The sequence below is a fragment of the Engystomops pustulosus genome, chromosome 8, assembly GCF_040894005.1.
Source record: "Engystomops pustulosus chromosome 8, aEngPut4.maternal, whole genome shotgun sequence".
Lineage (NCBI taxonomy): Eukaryota > Metazoa > Chordata > Amphibia > Anura > Leptodactylidae > Engystomops > Engystomops pustulosus.
Window position 1 is genome coordinate 116,841,777 of NC_092418.1, and position 6,000 is coordinate 116,847,776.

Genomic DNA, 6,000 nt, shown 5'->3' on the forward strand with positions numbered 1-6,000 from the left:
AAAAATTATTTTTTTGATTTTGCCAAATTCTGGCGCTAATAACTTTTTTATACTTTGGTGTACGGAGCTGTGGGTGGTGTCATTTTTTGCAAAATTTGATAATATTTTCAATGATATCATTTTTAGGACTGTACGACCTTTTGATCACTTTTTATAGATTTTTTTTATATTTTTCAAAATGGCAAAAAAGTGCTATTTTCGACTTTGGGCGCTATTTTCTGTTACGGGGTTAAACGCATTGAAAAACCGTTATCATATTTTGATAGATCGGGCATTTTCAGACGCGTCGATACCTAATGTGTTTATGATTTTTACTGTTTATTTATATTTATGTCAGTTCTAGGGAAAGGGGGTGATTTGAAATTTTAGGTTTTTTTATTAAAATTTTTTTTTTTTTTACTTTTTTTTATTTTTATTTATACTATTTTTCAGACGCCCTTGGGTACTTTAACCCTAGGTTGTCTGATCGATCCTACCATATACTGCCATACTACAGTATATGAGGCAGTATATGGGGATATTACTCCTAATTCATTGCAATGTGCTGTTAGCACATTATAATGAAAGGGTTAAAACGAAATAGCCTCGGGTCTTCGGAAGACCCGAGGCTACCATGGAGACGGATCGCCGCCCCCGATGACGTCACGAGGAGCGGCGATCCCAGGTAAGATGGCGGCGCCCATGCGCCGCTATCTTTTTGAGGCAGCCCACGCTGTGAAAACACCCGCGATCGGTGCTAGCAATATGCAGCAAAGACTTACCGGCTATGGAGAGGGCTCAGCCCGTGAGCCCTCTCCATGCAGCGCGACTCGACCACTGCCGTGAGTACACGGCGGGTGGTCAGGATTACCGGCGTACAAGACGACCCCAGAGAAGACAGAAGATTTTTCTGTCTTCAAAAGTCGTCTTATACGCCAGAATATACGGTATATACACTCACCGGCCACTTTATTAGGTGCACCATGCTAGTAACGGGTTGGACCCCCTTTTGCCTTCAGAACTGCCTCAATTCTTCGTGGCATAGATACAACAAGGTGCTGGAAGCTCCTCAGAGATTTTGCTCCATAGTGACATGATGGCATCACACAGTTGCCGCAGATTTGTCGGCTGCACATCCATGATGCGAATCTCCCGTTCCACCACATCCCAAAGATGGTCTATTGGATTGAGATCTGGTGACTGTGGAGCCATTTGTGTCCAGTGACCTCATTGTCATGTTCAAGAAACCAGTCTGAGATGATTCCAGCTTTATGACATGGCGCATTATCCTGCTGAAAGTAGCCATCAGATGTTACAGGGTACATTGTGCTCATAAAGGGATGGACATGGTCAGCAACAATACTCAGGTGGGCTGTGGCGTTGTACCAAGGGGCCCAAAGACACCATGACACCACCACCACCAGCCTGACCCGCTGATACAAGGCAGGATGGATCCATGACACCACCACCACCAGCCTGAGCCGCTGATACAAGGCAGGATGGATCCATGACACCACCACCACCAGCCTGAGCCGCTGATACAAGGCAGGATGGATCCATGACACCACCACCACCAGCCTGACCCGCTGATACAAGGCAGGATGGATCCATGACACCACCACCACCAGCCTGAGCCGCTGATACAAGGCAGGATGGATCCATGACACCACCACCACCAGCCTGACCCGCTGATACAAGGCAGGATGGATCCATGACACCAGCACCACCAGCCTGACCCGCTGATACAAGGCAGGATGGATCCATGACACCACCACCACCAGCCTGACCCGCTGATACAAGGCAGAATGGATCCATGACACCACCACCACCAGCCTGAACCGCTGATACAAGGCAGGATGGATCCATGACACCACCACCACCAGCCTGACCCGCTGATACAAGGCAGGATGTATCCATGACACCACCACCACCAGCCTGAGCCGCTGATACAAGGCAGGATGGATCCATGACACCACCACCACCAGCCTGAGCCGCTGATACAAGGCAGGATGGATCCATGACACCACCAGCACCAGCCTGACCCGCTGATACAAGGCAGGATGGATCCATGACACCACCACCACCAGCCTGAGCCGCTGATACAAGGCAGGATGGATCCATGACACCACCACCACCAGCCTGAGCCGCTGATACAAGGCAGGATGGATCCATGACACCAGCACCAGCCTGACCCGCTGATACAAGGCAGGATGGATCCATGACACCACCCCCACCAGCCTGAGCCGCTGATACAAGGCAGGATGGATCCATGACACCACCACCACCAGCCTGACCCGCTGATACAAGGCAGGATGGATCCATGACACCACCACCACCAGCCTGAGCCGCTGATACAAGGCAGGATAGATCCATGACACCACCACCACCAGCCTGAGCCGCTGATACAAGGCAGGATGGATCCATGACACCACCACCACCAGCCTGAGCCGCTGATACAAGGCAGGATGGATCCATGACACCACCACCACCAGCCTGAGCCGCTGATACAAGGCAGGATGGATCCATGACACCACCACCACCACCAGCCTGAGCCGCTGATACAAGGCAGGATGGATCCATGACACCACCACCACCAGCCTGACCCGCTGATACAAGGCAGGATGGATCCATGACACCACCACCACCACCAGCCTGAGCCGCTGATACAAGGCAGGATGGATCCATGACACCACCACCACCAGCCTGACCCGCTGATACAAGGCAGGATGGATCCATGACACCACCACCACCAGCCTGACCCGCTGATACAAGGCAGGATGGATCCATGGCACCACCACCACCAGCCTGACCCGCTGATACAAGGCAGGATGGATCCATGACACCACCACCACCAGCCTGAGCCGCTGATACAAGGCAGGATGGATCCATGACACCACCACCACCAGCCTGAGCCGCTGATACAAGGCAGGATGGATCCATGACACCACCACCACCAGCCTGAGCCGCTGATACAAGGCAGGATGGATCCATGACACCCCCACCACCAGCCTGACCCGCTGATACAAGGCAGGATGGATCCATGACACCACCACCAGCCTGAGCCGCTGATACAAGGCAGGATGGATCCATGACACCACCACCACCAGCCTGACCCGCTGATACAAGGCAGGATGGATCCATGACACCACCACCACCAGCCTGAGCCGCTGATACAAGGCAGGATGGATCCATGACACCACCACCACCAGCCTGACCCGCTGATACAAGGCAGGATGGATCCATGACACCACCACCACCAGCCTGAGCCGCTGATACAAGGCAGGATGGATCCATGACACCACCACCACCAGCCTGAGCCGCTGATACAAGGCAGGATGGATCCATGACACCACCACCACCAGCCTGAGCCGCTGATACAAGGCAGGATGGATCCATGACACCACCACCACCAGCCTGAGCCGCTGATACAAGGCAGGATGGATCCATGACACCACCACCACCAGCCTGACCCGCTGATACAAGGCAGGATGGATCCATGACACCACCACCACCACCAGCCTGACCCGCTGATACAAGGCAGGATGGATCCATGACACCACCACCACCAGCCTGACCCGCTGATACAAGGCAGGATGGATCCATGACACCACCACCACCAGCCTGAGCCGCTGATACAAGGCAGGATGGATCCATGACACCACCACCACCAGCCTGACCCTCTGATACAAGGCAGGATGGATCCATGACACCACCACCACCAGCCTGACCCGCTGATACAAGGCAGGATGGATCCATGACACCACCACCACCAGCCTGACCCGCTGATACAAGGCAGGATGGATCCATGACACCACCACCACCAGCCTGAGCCGCTGATACAAGGCAGGATGGATCCATGACACCACCACCACCAGCCTGACCCGCTGATACAAGGCAGGATGGATCCATGACACCACCACCACCAGCCTGAGCCGCTGATACTAGGCAGGATGGATCCATGACACCACCACCACCAGCCTGACCCGCTGACACAAGGCAGGATGGATCCATGACACCACCACCACCAGCCTGAGCCGCTGATACAAGGCAGGATGGATCCATGCTTTCATGTTGTTGACGCCAAATTCTGACCCTACCATCCGAATGTCGCAGCAGAAATCGAGACTCATCAGACCAGGCAACGTTTTTCCAATCTTCTACTGTCCAATTTCGATGAGCTTGTGCAAATTGTAGCCTCAGTTTCCTGTTCTTAGCTGAAAGGAGTGGCACCCGGTGTGGTCTTCTGCTGCTGTAGCCCATCTGCCTCAAAGTTGGACGTACTGTGCGTTCAGAGATGCTCTTCTGCCTACCTTGGTTGTAACGGGTGGCGATTTGAGTCACTGTTGCCTTTCTATCAGCTCGAACCAGTCTGCCCATTCTCCTCTGACCTCTGACATCAACAAGGCATTTCCGCCCACAGAACTGCCGCTCACTGGATGTTTTTTCTTTTTCGGACCATTCTCTGTAAACCCTAGAGATGGTTGTGCGTGAAAATCCCAGTAGATCAGCAGTTTCTGAAATACTCAGACCAGCCCTTCTGGCACCAACAACCATGCCACGTTCAAAGGCCACAAATCACCTTTCTTCCCCATACTGATGCTCGGGAGAACTGCAGGAGATTGTCTTGACCATGTCTACATGCCTAAATGCACTGAGGTGCCGCCATGTGATTGGCTGATTAGAAATTAAGTGTTAACGAGCAGTTGGACAGGTGTACCTAATAAAGTGGCCGGTGAGTGTATATATAATATATTTCATTTATCTTATCTCTATTTGTTTTGGCTTGTTTTTGTCTTTTTTCCATCTGCTTCTTTGGTCATTTATCAATCTCACTTTTAACTTGTGTTAAATGTTATTTTTTTTAATCCAGATCTCTTTTGGAGACATTTGTTACAAATGTTTCAAAAATGTCGCACAAATGTCTCAAGTCGCTTCTTTCCATTTTCTAAGTTTTCCTTAAGTATTGTTTAATCTGGAGTTTTTTTTTTGCACCAAAAAATGTCGAAAATGAGACAATTTAAAATGATAAATGTCATTTGCGACATTTAGCACATCTGGAATGGAAGATAAATGTGTCTTACTGAAGAGAAACAAATGTCCCCAAAAAGGCGCAAAAAATTGCAATGCGCCAAAAAATGTCCCAGAAAAAAAAGCAGGAAGAAAAATAAAGATAAATGACCCCCCAAAGTGTTAATGTCTGGAGAGGATAAACTAGTTTTTGACCAAAATGTCCCAGGAAGGTTACAAATGTGCAACCAGTTCCTAATTATTTCCAACGTCACTGATGGACCGGAGCAGATTTGGTCCTAAATTTGCCAATTTTTGTAAATAAATCCGTCCAGTGCATCCAGAATCACATGACAAACCTGGAGTAAGGCGGCTAAAGAGAAAACCGGAGCGGCTTGGCTCATACAAAAGGTCAAAAGTTTTGTGCACATCATCAGATGAAGCAATCCTGAGACATGTTAAGACATAAAACTAATGTAACAACAATGACAGCCCTCTGCCTATGTCCCTGGTGGGGTAAAGGTCCCCCAGAAGCCGCCAGAAGAAGGACGAGTCAGAGAAATCAAAGGAATCAACAGGAACAGGAAATAAAGATAAGAATAGCAATAATAGTAACGCTGGAAATATAAAAATATTAATAGTATAATATAAAATAATAACAAACGTACGAATGTACTTATCAAAATTGGATTGTGAGTATAATCTTTCATAGTTTAGTATCATAGTTTATACGGTTGAAAAAAGACACTTGTCCATCAAGTTCAACCAAGGAAGGGAAGGGATCGGATGAGGAAGGGAAGGGATTGGATGAGGAAGGGATTTAGGGGAAACAATTCTATATAACATAACCATCAATGTTATTTAGGTGTAAAAAGGCATCTAGACCCTTCTTAAGGCTCTCTGCTGTCCCTGCTGTGACCAGCCCCTGAGCTCTCTGCTGTCCCTGCTGTGCTCTGCTCCTGAGCTCTCTGCTGTCCCTGCTGTGCTCTGCTCCTGAGCTCTCTGCTGTCCCTG